Genomic DNA, 19653 nt, shown 5'->3' on the forward strand with positions numbered 1-19653 from the left:
TTATTGGTTGAAAGTTGTTTTTGTTTACTGATATCCATTACATGTTTATCAATTGCAGATTCAAATTAAAATTATCTTTTTTATAAGACTTTCGTACACAATGAATATAAAATAAAATTACAACTCTACTTCAAAACACGCCATGAGGACGTTTATTGCTACGCTAACTTATATGGAAATCTTTGGCCTATTCCCAAGAATGAGTTTAGTCTATCGGACCATTATGGATCAATCATAGTGACAGAATTAAATATGATTACTCTTGCTTCACAATGGAAACAATCACAGAGAGATAATCGTGCGACCAAGCAAGATTACGACTCTTATCGAAGCCATCAAAACCAAGTTTGATTCGGAGAAAAGGGGAAATACGGGCCCCCAGATCCTTTCGAATAGCGTCCCTCTTTATGCTTGAAGTTGCCAAGATTTCTACCCTCTTTAAATTCGTGGGTCACTCTTCAATTTTGACAGCACCTCGCGCTGGATCCCGATCTCCAAACGTATAGGCCCAGGCTATATTTAGGCTTCGGTTGTAGCTTTTCATAATATATAGAAATCGATGATTTGACATTATCCTTAGTTAACAATACTATTTAACAATTTGTAAGATGCCTTAAAATAGTTGGGAGTCCTTCTGAAACAAATAAATCCCTGGTAGAAAACTTCGTCCAAAAAACACGTTTGAGCTGCTTCTGGGCACGCAGCACCTGGCGAGCCGACCACATCAGTGGCTCGGCTTGGCTGAGCCACCATGTTGTGGCTTAGCCTTGACCGACGCCACCATGTGGTGGCTCGGCCTTGGCTGAGCCCTTAGGGTGCTTGGCTTGGCCGGCCAGAGCCACCTGGCTTTAGCCGAGTCATTTTGATGCGACTCGGCAATAAGGTGGCTCGGCTTGGCTAAGCCACCTTGGAGACCTGGCTTTGGCCGAGTTGTTTTGATGAGACTCGGTCTCCAGGGGCTATTCTGATCTTTCGAGTTTGACTTTTTTCATCGTTACGCGCCTTCCGTCATTTTGCTGACATGTACACTTCACCTATTCGCTTCATGCATTTCTTTAACGTGGAGGTGACCAGTGAGCGTGCAGACCACTTGGTACTGGCTGATGAGCATGCGGGCCACTTGGAGGTGATCGCTGAGTGTGCAGCCCACTTGGAGGTAGTCGGTGAGCGTACGGCTCACTTGGAGGTGGTCGGTGAGCGTACGGGCCACTTGGAGGTGGTCGGTGAACGCGCGGGCCACTTGGAGGTGGCCGGTGAACACATGCGGGCCACTTGGGGGTGGTCGATGAACACACGGGTCACTTGAAGGTGGCCGGTGAACGCGTGCGGGCTACTTGGGGGTGGCCAGTGAGTGTGTGTTCCTTTGCTTTGCCTTTCCGGTGGCTTATTGCTACGTCATCAATGGTTTGCTGATTCCCTTCATGCTTTTTGTCATTGTGAGATAATCCTTCTTGACTTGGATAATAACGTTCATCGTCTTCTCTCTCTCTCGAACTGTGTGTGGGAACTTATAGGTAATTTTTGATGCCTACAGATACCCCTCCAAAGTGTTTCAGTCTCGTTTCTTTTATAGAAGAGCCTAAAATATTTTGGATGTGATAGACCCAACTTTTAGTCAGTGTAAAAGGACCTGTAATTAGCTTCAGTTCTTGACTTCTTCAATTCTCAGTCTATTCAGTATTTTATCGAATAGCTAAAATTCTTCCGGCTCTATTTTTATCATATGACCATTGTTGAATTCTCGAATTGAAACTAGTGTGTTAATTTCTTATTTTAGCTCGTGTCGTTGAGTTAACGGTTAACTATCTATCAGAACTACGGTTGAAATCTTTGATATTATCCTTTGTTTTGGAGTTGATCTAAGCCTTGTTTTGGTGAGAATTGATGACACGTTGACTACGGGTTGACTGATGTTAACTTTGATTGCAACGCATTGTCCGGCATTGACCTTCATTGCAATGCATTGACCGACGTTGACTTTCATTTACAACATGTTCAAAGTCCTTGTGGAAATTTTGGCTGGAATTGATGTTCTCCCGGGTGTTCAAGTCACGAGACCAACTGATGAAGCTGGTGCGTCAGTGACTATCATACTTATAGGATTTTTAGTAATCCCTTAGCCATAAACGGGTTTGATGAGTCTTTACTGACTATCTTTTGAATCGGGCTAGCATGCGAATTGTTTAAGTCCGTTCCACAGGTGCCGTTATGCTAAAAGAATGAACTCTCACAGACTTGATGCTATGATATTAAATACATAGACTTCGTTATTTTTCGTGAGAATAGACTACCCGGCAACGCGTGTTAGGTACATGCTTTAGGATTTTTGGCAAACCCTCAGCCATTAACGGATTTGATATGCCTTTACCAATTACCGTTTGAATCGGACTTGCATATGAATTATCTAAATCCGTTTCATATGTGACTGTGCTACGAGAATGAACTCTCTTAGACTTGATGTTATGATATTGAATACATAGGCTTCATCCTTTTTACTGGAAAAGACTAACCAACAACGCATGTTAGGCATAGACTTATCTCTATTTAGGGATTAAGATAACATCCCCTAGACGTGAATCCTGACGTTCTTTTCACAGAGAAAGGTTAAACGACAACGCATGTTAGGCGTTGACTTATCCCTACTTAGAATTTGGGATAAAATTCGTATAAGGCATGAATTATGGCGTTATTAATAAAGGCCTGCGACGATGTTGAATACGTGGGCTTTTATCCTTTTATGGTGAAAGACTAACCGGCAATGCGTGTTAGGCATTCACTTATCCCTACTTAGGATTCGGGATAAAATTCCCCATGCGTGTAAGGCATGGATTATAGTCTTATTAATAATGGCCTGCCACAATGTCGAATACGTGGGTTTTTATCCTTTTTACGACGAAAGACTAACCGTCAACGCGTGTTAGGCGTTAACTTATCCCTACTTAGGATTTAGGAGAAAATTTCCCATACGTGTAAGGCATGGATTATGGCGTTATTAAAAATAGTCTGTCACAATGTCGAATACGTAGGCTTTTGTCCTATTTACAGTGAAAGACTAACCGGTAATGCGTATTAGGCGTTGACTTATCCCTACTTAGAATTCGGGATAAAATTTTCATGCGTGTAAGGCATGGATTATGGTATTATTAATAATGGTCTGCCACGATGTCGAATACATGGGTTTTTGTCCTGTTTACGATAAAAGAGTAACTAACAACGTGTGTTAGGCGTTGGAAGGTGGTGTCTTCTCTTGGGGCAAAGACGAACCCGATGCTGGAGAGAAAAAATTTTATCTACTATCTTCAGGTGCTAAAGAAACTCAAAGTGGGATCTCCACTTCGAGAATCAAAAAAGATTCAGATAATCCTAACTATCGAAAGGCTTGATTACCCAATCTGAAGGTGGATTTCTTGTTTATCGAGAGAGAACTCCAGTTTTGGCACTAACTGTAGGAATGTTTGACCAAGTGGGAGGTTTTAGACGACCCTAACTGCAGAAAGGCTTGATCATTCGATTTGAAAGTGGATATCTCGTTCATGAAAGGAATCAAGAGGGGATTTTGGCTTTGGTCCTAACTATAGGAAGGTTTGACTAAGAAACAGTGGGAGTGAAGATACAAAAAACACTACGAATGTTGACTCGTATAAATCACTCAGTGGGGTTTTTGGTGTCAAGTGGCTAGGACTTAACACGAAGGGGTTTGAAAATCACGATGGATCAACAGCTTGAATTTTTGAATACCATGTTGAGATTTTTACATTAGGAGTGTTAAGTGCACAAACATATATAATGGGAGTTTGAATGGACTTAGCCGAAAGAATTTTTGCGGATCCACTGTCAGTTAATTTGATTAGTGAGGGACTTTGTGATGGAGGACTGTGAATCATCAAGCACTCCACAGTTACATCGTGGGAGTTTCATGAGAGAAGATTGACTGAATGAGGTCATTAAATTATATCTCAACGAAAGAGTTCTTGGAAAGTCATAGTAGGAGGGTTTTAATCATCTTTGAAATGATTAAGTAGCCACAGTAGGAGGTTCTTAATCATGATTAAAAATAAATTATTTCGATAATTGGTTTTCATCTTGAATAATCAGTTTTGGGTTATCCTTAAGAATATCATGTATAGTATTCTCCAGGAACTTCTCATTAGAATGCATTGAGGTATTCCACTCCCAGTTCTTTGGCGAACCTAAATCTAATTGTATTCGTCCATATTATCGGGTTATCCTTAAGAATATTAATAAGAGTAATATTCTCCAGGAACTTCTCATTGTTGGAAATAAGGGAAGCAATTTAATCTCGTATAAGCGTCGGAGGATAGGGAGAAGCAGTTTATACTCTTATACTCGTCAGAGTTCATGGAGAAGCAGATTATACTCGTATACTCTTTGGAGTTTGGGAAGGAGCAGTTTATACTCATATACTTTTTAGAGTGTGGAAAGGATCAATTTATACTCATATACTTTTCGGAGTGTGGGAAGGAGCAGTTTATACTCATATACTTTTCGGAGTGTGGGTTCTCATTTGGCTCATTTCGGCGTTATGATATCAGCGTCGACCAAGGCTTGAATGGTGTTCTTGAGAGTGAAGCAAGCCTTAGTGTGATAAAGGATCCTCTTGTGGTACGTACAGTATTTTAAATCCGAAGTGTTGTTAGCTTCCTCCTGATTCGTAATAGGTGGCAACTTGATTTTGTTATTTTCAAGGAGGTATTTAAAGATAGCTGGAACATCTTCATCCTTGAAGGAGTACTCCTTCTGGAGTCTTGGATCCGGAGTCTTTTACTACTTTTGAGGTTGCTGTTATAACGTCTGATTAGTGTTAACAGCCACTGCAAGCATCATTACCTTACCACGAGAAGAAAAATTCGAGTTTAGGGGGTTAGTCATCAGTTGGCCCCTTTCAAGCTTTTTTCTTTTGAGAAAGCGTTCGGCTTGTTCCCCACGTAATTTTAATTTTTTCCATGTTGTGGATGGCACGACCCCCAGGGTTTCCAGCATATCAATAGAGAGATTGTTATGGTATGTCTGCAAGATAAATTCCTCTATGATAGTATCCCTGTAATTCATTGCCTTGTTGTGAAAGCGTTTAACAAAGCTATTAACCAACTCCCCGTCCTTTTGCTTCTCATCCAAAAGGGCTCTGATTGACACTTTGGTGTCATCATTGAAGAAGTTGTTGAGGAATGAGCTTTTTATGTCGTCCCAGCTGTTGATACTTCCTGGCTTGAGACGACAATACCAATCAAAGGGAGCTCCACGAAGGGTGTCAATGAATGATCTGAGCATCAAGGGTTCATTGCCAGAGAACACACCCAAGTGGGACTTAAAGTAAATTAGTTGTTGAATTGGTGAGCCCTTTCCGTCGAACGGTGTGAAGTTAATTAGATTGAACTTTGCCAGATACGGGATTGACTCCCACTCCCTTGGGTAGGGACATGAAATACTAGTCTTCTTTACCTCTTGAGTGGACATCAATGCGTTGATCTTGCTCTCCAGGTCTCTTATTTTCTCATCCTCGCCCGCATTTTCCTTCGGACGATTTTAGGGAGGAACAACTAGATCACCCCCAGTGTTATCATCCACAGTGGGACCACCCTTAGCATTTTGATCAACAAGGGGGTATCAGCGTTGAGATTTTCCTCCACATCTGAATCGCTATCTACTTGATTAGTAGCATTGCGATGGCTAGATTCACCAATCTGATTTGATAAGGCTTGAATCTGTTGATCATGCAATTACCTTATTCATTGCACAATCATTTCCACTTCGAATTTGAAATTTTATTTCTGCCTTGTCAAAGCGTCTTCGAGGTTTTTGGCCATTTGTTCAGCGTTGATCATGAACGCCTCACGAGACTGTCCTATGATGGACACTGTATTGTTAGAAGTGATCGTGGAGTTGGCATCTAACATTTCATCCTCCGAGGAGTGTCTTCTATCCGGTCTAGGTCGTCTAGTTCCTTACCGTAATCAAGCGATGCGTTAAGATGCCTCCGAGAAAGAGTTAGGGCTGTAATGCCTTGTCAATTTTTTTATCAACCACATTGATGGTAACTTCTGGAAGCTCTTTATCATGATCGGTAGATTTCTTCTTATAGAAGCATCTTGATTTAAATTTGGGCAGTTCGGTGGAGATTCTTTTGAATACCGAGATCCTCAGTGGAGCGGTCTTGGGGCAGCTACATTCCGATAATACTACCCTGATTAACTCTCACAAGGACTGTGAGAGTCAGATTCTAGGATACTTCTCTTTTGAAATTTATTCGTATCTCCAATCCGATAGTACAACTCATCGGCGTTGTGGCCTGAGTAACCTATCAGTGGTTGGTTTGAATCCCTAGGTCTGACGTTATCGTTTAATGGAGATGTCTTCTTCTAAGGATGCGATGCATTATTAGCGTTCTTAGGAGTCACATGTTTGGAACCATGCCTACGAGAACGTGAGACCTTAACGGGCTCTTGGACTTTGACACATAACCCCAAGCAGACGGTTATCAAAATTTTCCCTTCATGGGATGGCTTTGACCATAAGGGAGTGCATGTACGACCCTCATCTTGAATAGTCACTCGGAATCAACTGGACCCAAGCGTTCTTTGATCGAAAGTTTATCTCAATCCCCATGTAAAGGACAAAGGTGATTTGTTTTCTTCATCTTGAATCAAGAATGATCCACGCTGTCATGGGACTTCACCAAAGGTACTGGATTAACTTGAATTGGAACAGAAGCGGACGGGGACTCAGAAATGGCCACGGGAGGTGAGGCAAAGTGTCAGCCAGGCTAAACTGGCTCGGCCATGCGCCATGTCGTGGGCTATCTGAGGTGGCTCGTCCTTAGCCGAGCCACCTTTGCTGGCTGGCCTTAACCGAGCCAGTATTGTTTCGGGTGTCTCGGCACTTGTCGAAGTCACTGTTTTGGATTTCAGCCTCCATTCTTAGCATGGTTTTGTTAGTTTCTTGACCACCTTGTCCTCCTTTGTGTCTTACACCTTTCATGGTAAGGCATGCGCGCGGCGCTTTTTGATGCGCTCCTCGAGAGTTGAACGAGTCCTTTTGATACGGACTCATTTGCTGGCCGATATCTTAAAGGAGGGGCCATTCGCTTGCTGTTGAGGTGCTTAGCGTTCTTTGAACTTTAGATTCACATGATAACGGATCCCATCAGCTGACGTGCAAGGCGTTGGTGTTGCCTCTAACGAGCCCTCTTTGCCAAATTGGCGCACCTTAGTTAAACAACTTCTGGACTGAATGGGAGTCGTTGTGATCTAAAATCTCGGCTTCCTTGGATGTTAGAGGAGCATTGCGAGGGGAAGCCTCAGTAATAATTAGGCGAGAGTCATCCCGAGCCTTCTTTGATGCCGATATCTTTCTGTACTTATGACGAGAAGATCTTAATAAGGATGAAGAGAGGTATTCCTCGAACTTGGCCTGGTCGAACGCGTACTCGACCTCTTCTTCAACCGGGAACTTAATCTGTGGTTATGGCACGATAGCCTCGACAAAGAGACTGTTGGTTCCCACTGTGATCGTCAGCGTGTTTTGGTTAAAAGTTATTTTCATTGCTGAATCTGTTACACGTTTATCGATTACAGATTCAAAGTAAAATTAGTATTTTTATAAGACTTTCTTACACAATGAAAATAAAATAAAAAAGTTACAACTCTTTTCAAACACACGCAGAGGACGTTTATCACCCGCTGCTTACGTAGGGTCTTTGCCTGTACCGGGGATGCGTTAGTCCGTGGACCGCTACAGATCAGATCAATTTGACATAATTAAAGATCAATGCTCTTGTGTCACAAAGGAAATAATCGCAGAAGTGATAATCTCGACCAAGCGAGATTACAACTCTTCTCGAAATCAAAACCAATTTTGATCCGGAGGAAAGGGGAAATGGACCTCAGATCCTTCGAATAGCTCACTCTTTATGCTAAAGTTCTCTAAGATTTGCTAGCCCTCCTCTAAAATTCGTGAGTCACTCTTCAATTTGACAGCACCTCGCATGGATTCCCGATCTCTAGCGTATAGGACCCTAGGCTTGTATTTATAGGCTTTGGTTACAGCGTTTTCGGATAAGAATCAATGATTTGATATTATCCTCAGATAACAACCACTTAACCACGTTTAGGGATAGCCTCAAAATAGTTGGGAGACTCTAAAATGAACAAATCCCGAGAAAACCCGTCAAAAAACGCATTTTGGACTCTTCCTAGCACGAGCCACCTCATGGTGGCTCGGATCTGTGCGAGCCACCACATGGTGGCTCGGCCTTGGCCGAGCCATCTAGCTTTGGCTAAGTCGTTTCGATACAACTCGACCGCCAGGGGCTACTCCGGTCTTTCGGGTTTGACTTGTTTCGTCGTTACGCGCCTTTCGTTGTTTCGCTGACTTGTATGCTTCACTGATTTATTTCATGCATTTTGTTAACTTGGAGGTGGCCGGTGAGCGCGCAGGCCACTTGGAGGTGGTTGGTGAGCACGCGGGCCACTTGGAGGTGGTCGGTGAGTGTGCGGACCACTTGGAGGTGACTGATGAGCACGTGGACCACTTGGAGGTGGTCGGTGAATGCGTGGGCCACTTATACTAGCCACTTGGGGTGGCCGGTGAGCGCGCGTTCCGTTGCTTTGTCGTTTCCGTGGTTTGTTGCTACGTCATCAACGGTTTGTCGATTCTCTTCATGCGTATGTCGGTGTCAGATAATCCTCCTTGACTCGGATAATGATGTTCATCGTCTTCTCTCCGTCTCAAACGGCGTGCGGGAAACTATATGAAAATTTTGATGTCTATAGCGTTTAAGCTCAAACACAGAATCATCCCTCTGTCTCTGATACTGCATGTCTCGGTCTTCAGCCAGCCGGATGAGAGATTGATCTCATCGTTCATGCCACCTCCTAAAGAGATCTTCCACCTTTGCCATAAGTACTCTATATGGCGCAACAACCAAACCGTTGGTCAGACTCTGCATCAAATTCAGACGAGGTTCCAACACTGCCTTGATACCGACAAAGTCACTGTCGTGATCCAATACTTAAGAGGGAGATTCTTTCAAAATGGCGAGGAAGTTTTCCGAACTTTCGACACCCCAAAGTCTTTCACTAAAGCAAAAGAAGAAGAAGGTGTAACGTTAGAATGAACCACTCTTGATGGATCAGCAGATGAAGTTGTTGTTTCTATAGAGACCAACGGTGAGGCGAATACAGAGCAGCAGCAATAATTACAGGAGCAGCAGCAACCATGGTTAAATTAGGAGACTGAGTTTCCACTGAAGCAGCAATATTGCTTCTTGCGATCCTCCGGAGTCCAGTGGTTTTCCCGGCGGCTGCGCCGCCAACGGAGCTAGTGTCGGAAAGTCAGTGTCATTCATGGTTGCAAATCTCGGATTCTGTCAACTAATTGGAATTAGTTTTAAAGTGGAAGTGCTGCCGTTTTAACAATCAAATACCTAGAAAACCAAGCATATAAAAAAATAAAGGAAAAAATTACATCCCTGTTTCAAGTCGACCCGTTTCTCTTATTAATCAACAAAAAGCTTCTTAGTATGGATGTGTTTTAGTTTACACAAAAATATAAACTAATTTAAAGCATGCATAGTTTTAAAAAATGGTATGTGTTTTCTATTTTGGTTCAATCAAATAAAATATATAATCAAATAAATCCAAATTAAAATAACATCAAATATGAATATTTATCTTGATAGATGGGAAAACTTGCAAGAGTCAAATCTTTAATCCTCTAAATACTGCATGAAAACAGAAGAAATTTAAAACATATCAATTACCATAAAAACTAATTGTAGTGCAAGACAAGTATCACCATTGAATCAAATACGCAATATTACTAAAGAATAATCATGAAGATAAAAAAGGAACATACATGTTGAAGGAGATGAAATTACTATGAAAATTGTGTAATTTCTTGGTTTATATATAGGCATGAGGTGTTGTGTGTGATAGGATAATAGTCATTATTAGAGTTCTCTTTGTACAAAGATTACAAATTTAAAAATTAGAATTTGATTAGGATTGTGTTTCATTGTTTATTTTGAATTTACAGATGTGCATCAAGGCATGCCAATGGTTTTCAAGGGTTGGTTTCACTTATGACGCCATGTTTTTATTTTATCTTGGTTATTTAGTGCAATATTCCCTTAATATTAGGTACTTCCCGGCAGATTAGTCAGACAGGAACAACTAACATCCTCATAAAACTTGCATTTGATTGTTGGTAGCAACAACCATATAACCACAACAACAAACTGTAGCAAAGTAAGAAAACAAGTGTGAGACAAACTATATGTTGGCCTCATGTTTATGAGCCTACTCCCTAATCTTGTTTTGATGATTTAACAAATAATTCCTAACATGGGTGTCAAGTGTTTACATGTGCATGTTAGGTATCCTACACAAAGATCCAAGTTGGAGGTTGGATGGAATCGAGCTTTCACGATCATATCCAATGGATGTTGGCGGAATAGTGGAATGAAGCAATACAATTCAAGTTGAAGATCCAAGTTCAAGTTTCATCTGCAAGTTTACCAAGAAGAGCTCAATGAAGATCTATCAAGCTTGGGTAATTTAGTTCTAGGTTTATATTATGTGTGTTGATACTCTAAGCTCAATATCATATACACACACATTTTATTGTTTTCTATATATATATACATATACACACACACACACGCATTTCGGTTTTTGGTTTTATCCACAAACAAAGTTTTCACAAATAAATTCCAAAAAATGTTTATACATGTTTGTTTTCTATGTGGATAAGTTATTTTGGTTTAGCTTCAAAGATATGAAACAATAGTTATATTCATATACATATTCTTTTATTTCATATTCTATTATATTTAGAAATATATTGTGTTTTTAGTTTATAGACTTAAGAACAATAGTTTATACCTTTTACCAAGTCTATAAAGTCATACAAGAGTTTTCAAAACTTTAGTTTATGTCAAAACATCAAATTTCAAGTATCTCAAGTTTCATGTTTTAGACTATTTTAAAAAATGATGAGATTTCTCAAATGGGGAGTGCTATTTGAAAACTAGTTTTTGTAACATGTTCATTTTCATGTTTACAAACATTTCTCAAAGTTTTATATTTTTCTGAATTCATTTACTATTTTTAAATTGAGCTTAAAAATCAGATTTTTAGTTTTCAGCCTGAGTATCAGAAATATTAGTTCACGGTCGACTGTGTGTGTCGCTGCGATCGACCGCAAAAAGGTCCAGAGACCTAGTTTGTTTTCTTAGCTTCTCGCAGTCGACTGGACTAGCCTCTGTGGTCAACTGCCAATATGACCATTGCACAGTAACGGTTATTTTCAGATTCTATTTTTGTGTGGGTTTTTGGTCATTTCCTTAGGGCTTTGGCTGATGTCTTGGGTTGTTATAAATACCCCATGGTATTTATCTCTCCCACCAACTAAGAGAAGTTTTTAATCAAGTTTTAATAAGAATTTAAGTTTGTTTAAAAAGCTTTTAAGCATTTTACAAGTTTAGTTTTTCTTAACTCTTAACTAGCTTTTTATATTGTTTGATTTTCATTTTCTTAAGCTAGAATTTATATTGAGTTTAGATTTCTTTTGATTATACTCATTGTTCATACACAACCTATTGAGCTTATAGTATTTCATACATAGTATAATTTGGGGTTGTAGGATTGTGGCATTGAGAGTAAGCTTACACATAATTCTCATCTTGTATTAGAGAACAAATGTTGTATTTGTGCTTAATTGTGTAGTTCACTTTGTAATACACTTGTACACTGAGAAGAGTGTGTGGTGAGAGACAAAATCGTCCCAAGAAGAGTGGGGTCGCTGGTACTGCCTAGAGGTAGGTCGTAATTCCGAGTACTTGAGGGAGACACGGGTGTTTGTGTCAAAAGTTGCCTTTTCCATTGTTTTTAAACCTTTCGAAGGGGGCTTTCTTTATGAAAGTGTTCGCCAAGCTCTGATGATTCTCCTCTGAAATTCGTGGTTGACTGGTCAATTTGACAGCACCTCGCCTTCTTAATCTCAGATCTCCGATCCCCTTGAAAGAAGACCTTTGGCTTCTATTTATAGGCTTTTTGAGATGTGTCTCCTAGTAGGAATTGATGTTTAAACGTTATCTGTGGTTTATAACTGTCTAAACATGTTTATGGATAACCTCAGAGTAGTTGGAGAGGTTTTGGGACGAAAGAATCCTTAAAAATCATCGAAATCCGTGTTTGGGGAGGTTTTTTATCCAACAAGAGTCCTGGTGACTCGGGACTGTGCGAGTCAGCTTCTGGTGACTCGGAACTGTGCGAGTCAGCTTCTGGTGACTCAGAACTGTGCGAGTCAGCTTTTGGTGACTTGAAACTGTGCGAGTCAGCTTCTGGTGACTCGAAACTGTGCGAGTCAGCTTCTGGTGACTCGGAACTGTGCAAGTCAGCATTTGGTGACTCGGCACTGTTCAAGCTTCTAAGCAATGTTTCGTGATTCTTCCAGCTTCTTTGTTTTGCGTACGCTTCGTCGCCTTGCTGATTTTGGATGAATTCCTTTGACTTGGATAATAACGTTTATCGTCTTTTCCTTGTCTTGCACTGTGTTTGAGGACCTATGGGCAATTTTTAACGCCTACAGATAGGAAAAGAAGAAAATGATCAAAATTCATTGGTTACAACACAGAAATTGTTTGTTTTGAATTCGGCAAAGCTTTCTGGCGTCGAGTCGAAACGGAAAGAAACTGACAAAATGTGTCAAAAATCATTGGTTATAGCTCACAAAATCACGAAATATGCATTCCGCCTATTTATCCGCACCGGCCGAAAAAGGGGCGTAAATGGACAAATTTCGTGGGTTATAGCTCATAAAATCATTAAATTTGACGGAACTTCCCGTCGAGGGTGGGAAACAGTTTAAACTCGTATACCCATTGGAGTTTTAAGAAGCAGTTTATACTCGTATACTTTTCGGAGTATTGATTCTTTCATTGCAACGCATTGATCGGCATTGACCTAGGGTTACGCGTTGACCGGCGTTGACCTAGGGTTACGCGTTGTCCGGCATTAACCTTAGGGTTTTGAACGTCGTTGGATGCTCAAGTCACGAGACCAACTAACGAAGCTGATGCGTCAGTGACTCTCGTATTTATAGGATTTTTGGCAAACCCTCAGCCATCAACGGGTTTGATGAGCCTTTACCGACCACCGTTTGAGTCGGGCTAGCATGTGGATTGTCTAAATCCGTTCTGCATGTGACGTTGTGCTAAGAGACTGAATTCTCTTAGTGCTACGATATTGAATACGTAGACTTCGTCTTTCTCACGGGAATAGACTAAACAGCAACGTGTATGAGACGTTGACTTAGGATTTTTGGCAAATCCTCAGCCTTCAACGGATTTGACGTGCTCTTACCGACTACCGTTTGAATCGGGCTTACATGCGGATTGTCTAAATCCGTTCCGCATGTGACGTTGTGCTAAGAGAGTTAACGCTCTTAGTGCTACGATATTGAATACGTAGACTTCGTCTTTCTCCTGTGAAAAGACTAAACAGCAACGTGTATCAGACGTTGACTTAGGATTTTTAGCAAATCCTCAGCCGTCTTCTCTTGGGGCAAAGACGAACCCGAAATGGGGGAAGAATTTTTATATTCTATCTCCCGACAATGAAGAAGAAGAATTTTATATTCCATCTTCAACTGGAAAGGAGACTCGAGGTGGGATCTCCACCTCCAGAATCCGGAAAGGTGAAACTGAGAGTGGGATCTCCACTCCGAGAATCGAAAAGATTCGGATAACCCTAACTGTCGGAAGGTTTGATTACCGAACTAAAGATGAATTTCTCGTTTATCGAGAGTGAATTGCGGTTTTGGTCCTAACTGTAGGAAGGTTTGACCAAGCAGGAGTTTGAGATGACCCTAACTGTAGGAAGGTTTGATCACTCGATTTGAAAGTGGACCTCTCGTTCATTGGAGGAATCGAGAGGGGATTTTGACTGTGGTCCTAACTGTAAGAAGGTTTGACCAAGTGGGTGTTTTGAGACAATCCTAACTGTAGGAAGGTTTGATCGCTCAATTTGTGGACCTCTCGTTCATTGGGGGAATCGAGAGGGGATTTTGACTGTGGTCCTAACTGTAAGAAGGTTTGACCAAGTGGGTGTTTTGAGACAATCCTAACTGTAGGAAGGTTTGATCGCTCAATTTGTGGACCTCTCGTTCATTGGGGGAATCGAGAGGGGGTTTTGGTTTTGGTCCTAACTGTAGAAAGGTTTGACCAATTCTGAATATTATGTCCAGACTCTAGCAATGAGAGTGATGAGAATTTGAATGGGAGTTTCTTATTCATTACCTTGCTGTGGTGACCGGGTTATCCCTAAGAATACACTATATGGATTTCTTTTGGGAACTTCCCGTTACATGAATCATCCACCCCCAGCTTCCTCTGCTGAACTGGGTATAATGAGGAGTACGTTATCCTCAATCGCATGTTCGGGTTATCTTTAAGAATATATGATTCTCTTGGAATTTCCCGTCAAGATTGGGAAACAGTTTAGACTCATATACCTATTGGAGTATGCAGGGAGCAGTTTAACCTCTTGCACCTGTTGGAGGATTGAGAAACAGTTTATACTCGTATACTCTTTGGAGTTTTAAGAAGCAGTTTATACTCTTATACTTATCGGAGTGGTGCTGTTCTCAACTGGCTTACCTTAACCTGTTGGAGGATTGAGAAACAGTTTATACTCGTATACTCTTTGGAGTCTTGCCGTTCTTATTTGGTTTATCTGAGCGATATGACGCCGGCTTCAACCAAGGTCTGAATGCTATTCTTGAGAGTAAAGCAATCCTTGGTGGGATGAACGACCCTCCTGTGGTATGCACAGTACTTTGGGTCCGTAGTGTTGTCAGCTTCCTCCTGATTTGTGATAGGTGGTAGCTTGATCTTGTTGCTTCCAAGTAGGGATTCGAAGATGGCTGGAACGTCTTCGTCCTTGAAGGAATACTCTCTTTAGAGTCTCGGACCTGGAATCTTCTGCTGTATCCGGGATTGCTATTGCGACGTTTGATTAGCATCAACAGCCGCTGCAGGTGTCTTGCCCTTACCACGGGAGGCGAAGTTAGAATTCGGATTAACCATCGATCGGTTTCTCTCGGCCTTCTTCCTTCGGAGGAAACGTTCGGCTTGTTCACCACGCACCTTCAAGTCTTTCCAAGTGTCAGACGGTGCTGTTCCCATTGCTTCCAACACGTCCAATGAAAGATTATTATGGCAGGTCTGAAGAATGAACTCCTCCGTGACCGGATCTCGGCAGTTCATTGCCTTGTTCCGGAAGCGTTTAACAAAGTTTTCCACGAGTTCTCCATCCTTCTGCTTTTCTTCAAAGAGCGTCCCGATTGACACCTCCGTGTCATCGTCGAAGAAATTAGCGAGAAACATGCTTTCCATATCGTCCCATGTAGTGATACTTCCCGGTTTAAGCCGGCGGTACCAATCAAACGCAGCAGCGCGAAGGGTTCCTACGAATGATCGTACCATCAGAGGTTCGTTACCTGAAATGATCCCCATGTGAGACTTGAAATAAATCAAGTGTTGGGTAGGGAAGCCCCTTCCATCGAATGGTGTGAAGTTGATCAAATTGAACTTCGGTGGGCATGGAATGGAGTCCCACTCCCTCGGGTAGGGACACGGGATGCCAGTTTTTTTTACTTCTTGGGCAGACATCAAAGCATTGATTTTGCTTTCCAAGTCTTTCATCTTAAGATCTTCGTCTACCTCTCTCTTCTGGCGATTTTGGGGATGGAAATTGATACCACCCCCAGCGTTAAGAACGCCTTCCGTATTCCTGTTCTCGCGGGGAGTCTCGATGTTAAGATTTTCTTCTACCTCTGAGTCGCTATCTATCTGATTAGCGGTCGGACGACGACTAGATTCACCGCGCTGGTTTGTCAGCTGTTGGAGTTGTTGTGCGTGTAAATCTTTAACACGTTGTACAGCCATCTCCATTTCAATTTTAAAATCCTCCTTTTGCTTTGCCAAAGCTTCTTGAAGAAGTTGAGCCATCTGTTCTGTGGTGATCATGAACGACTCTCGAGACTGTCCTGTACTAGATACAGTAGCATCTGAAGCAATTGCTGAGTTAGCATCCGATGCTTCTTCGTCTGAGGACTGTCTTCTCTGGATCCTGTTGTAATTGTAATCCCTAGGCCTTATAGCCCCGGTTTGCAGCCGAGTCAACCGTTTGGACATTTGTGAAAAAGGCTCAGGGTTGTAGCGCCGCGTGGACTTTCCTTTTTCTGCCATATTAATCGTGAATTCCGAGAGTTCACGTTCCCGAACGGGTGGCTTCCTTTTACGGAAATGTCTTGATTTGTTTCTCTCCGTTTCTGTAGAAAGTCTTTCAAACACTAAAATCCTTTGCGAGGCAGTCTTGGAACAGTTACATTCTGCTAATACTGCCTTGATGAGTTTAGTACAAGGACAACGAGAATCCCTTTCTCGGGAGTTTCTCTTCCGAGATTTACTCATACCCCCAGTCTGATAGTACAGCTCATCGATATTATTATCGGAGCCACCTATCTTGTGTTGGCATAACCCTCTTATTCTATCATCGTCTTCTTCTGACGAATAAAGCTCTCTTTGAGGGCATATCGCTCTGTCATTATTTTCAAGAGTCGCTCGTTTGAAAACTCGCCTTCGCGCGCGTGAGGGTTCAACAGAATCTCGAACTTCTACCCGTAGCCCAAGGCGAGCGGTTACTGGTACTTTCTCTGTATGAGGAGTTTTTGAGTTACTGGAGACTCGCTCCCGTCCCCCATTTTGACCAATCAAGCGGGGTTTGTTTTTATGCAAAGGGCCGAGACGATCCATAATGCTCATTTTAACTCGGGATGAGTCCACGCCGCCGTGGGGTTTTACAGGAGGTGAGGAAGTCATTGGAACAAAAGCAGGAGCTGTCGGAGACTTAAAGCTGGTCGCAGGAGGCGAAATTTCTACAGACAGAGATGAACCAGCTCGCGGGTCAGCAATTGGTGACTCGGCCTTGGCCGAGCCAGCGTTTGGTGACTCGGCCTTGGCCGAGCCAGCTTTTAGTGACTCGGCCTTGGCCGAGCCAGCTCGGTTTTTTCGGGCTTTGTTCTGGATTTTGGCCTCCAGATTTGACGTGGTTTCATCAGTTTAAAGTCTGCAGTACTTGTTTGTAGTTTCTTGGCCTCTTGTACCAGGATTCTTGCGTGCGCAAGTAAAGCGTGGCGCTTCTTGGTTCGTTCTTCAAGAGTGGAACGTGTCCTCTTAACGGGGACCCATTCATTTGTCGTTGGTTTGGACCAATCGCTAAGTCGCTGCTATGCCTGTTGGCGTCCTCTAGACTTCAGATCCGCTTCATAGCGGATTCCATCCACTAGCTCGGAGGCCTTGGCCAATTGGCGTGCTAGGCGTTGACGCCGTCTTTGACGCGCCCTCTTGGATAAAGTCGGCTCGGCCTTGGCAGCTTCAGCTTCACAAGGAGTCTCTTGAACCGCTGCGGGATGAGGTTCTTGATTTTGAACCTTCAAATCCAAATGTCCTCGACCTTTCCTTGTGGAGTTTCTCCTATTCCTACGAGGGGAGGATGATCGGGAAGAGGAGGATAAGTACTCTTCATATTTTGCTTGGTCGAACTCGTACTCGACCTCCTCGTTGATCGGTATGACGATCTTTGGTTACGACACTACAGCTTTTGCAGAAAAGCTATCGGCTCCCACTGTGGTCGCCAGTTTGTTTGTGTCAAAAGTTGCTTTTTCCATTGTTTTCAAACCTTTCGAAGGGGGCTTTCTTTATGAAAGTGTTCGCCAAGCTCTGATGATTCTCCTCTGAAATTCGTGGTTTACTGGTCAATTTGACAGCACCTCGCCTTCTTAATCTCAGATCTCCGATCCCCTTGAAAGAAGACCTTAGGCTTCTATTTATAGGCTTTTTGAGATGTGTCTCCTAGTAGGAATTGATGTTTAAACGTTATCTGCGGTTTATAACTGTCTAAACGTGTTTATGGATAACCTCAGAGCAGTTGGAGAGGTTTTGGGACGAAAGAATCCTTAAAAATCATCGAAATCCGTGTTTGGGGAGGTTTTGTATCCAACAAGAGTCCTGGTGACTCGGGACTGTGCGAGTCAGCATTTGGTGACTCGGAACTGTGCGAGTCAGCATTTGGTGACTCGGAACTGTGCGAGTCAGCATTTGGTGACTCGGAACTATGCGAGGAGTCAGCTTCTGGTGACTCGGAACTTTGCGAGTCAGCATTTGGTGACTCGGCACTGTTCAAGCTTCTAAGCAATGTTTCGTGATTCTTCCAGCTTCTTTGTTTTACGTACGCTTCGTTGCCTTGCTGATTTTGGATGAATTCCTTTGACTTGGATACTAACGTTTATCGTCTTTTCCTTGTCTTGCACTGTGTTTGAGGACCTATGGGCAATTTTTAACGCCTACAACGGGCTGGAGACCAACACTTAAAGGGTGTAAAGTGGGATTGTAAGAGTGTTGATTGTAAAATTTTTGGTGAGCTAGAAAACCGAGTGTGAAGTGTAAACATTTTCAGATGAGCATCAAAAACCCGGTGTGATAGTAAATTTCACCCCGGAAGTGGGGAGCGGAGACGTAGGACGAAAGGTCTGAACTCCGTGATCATATCTTATATTTGAGTTTGCTTTGGCGCACTTATATTTTTGTTCATCTTTATTGCCATTCTCTCATTGCTTATTTATCCACTATATAGTTTGTGTTTGTTTATTTTACCCTTTGTTTATATTGCTTATCCTTGCATATAATTGTTGCATATCTTATTTGCTAGGATAACTTGTTAATAAGTTTTAATTGGTATTAAATCAGATTAGATTAATATAAGACCCTATTCACCCCCTACCTCCTAGGGTTCTTTTCTAGTGGCATTAGGGTCTAACACTATATAATTTAAAAATTATTAGAATTTGATTAGGATTAGGATAGTTATACATTTTAAAAGTTAGAATTTGATTAGGATTAGAATAATTCAAACTTTAAAGTTACTTGATTAGGATTAGAATAAATTATTAAATACAATTTAAAAATTAGAAAGTGTTAGGATTGTTCCAACTTTATAGGGGTATTTTTGTCTACCGAAAGATTTTTTAAAACTCGTGCTTTTAAGGGAGTATTAATATATAATATATATATATAATATTAATATATAATATATATATATATATATTAAGAGAAGAGAGAGAGAGAGAGAGAGAGAGAGAGAAATCATGTAGAATCCTCGGTACTAAGTTTTCTCACGTGAACTTGGTAGTGAGTGGCTTAGATTTGGCTCCTACAGTCACGCCTCGAATATGAGCCTCAATCATCTATTATCACACTACTCCAAAAAACTAGGTTCTTATCTTCGAGCGTGATGCAGGAGGCAAGATTTGGCGACTCAACTACCCAAGCTTCAATGAAAAAAACTTGTTACCGAATGTTCACCATATTCCTCATATATGTATATATTGTTTATTTTGTTTTATGCTATGTTGCTTTATATGGTTAAGCGATTATAGCCGATGTACCTTATGCCAAAATCTGTATGCTAGTCGAAGATGCTGTCTCAGTACTCTGCACTATATCCAGATCTCTAATATATAATATATAATACTAGCGTCATATATATACATATATACTATAGTATATCATAT

The sequence above is a fragment of the Asparagus officinalis genome, chromosome 8, assembly GCF_001876935.1.
Source record: "Asparagus officinalis chromosome 8, Aspof.V1, whole genome shotgun sequence".
Taxonomy (NCBI): domain Eukaryota; kingdom Viridiplantae; phylum Streptophyta; class Magnoliopsida; order Asparagales; family Asparagaceae; genus Asparagus; species Asparagus officinalis.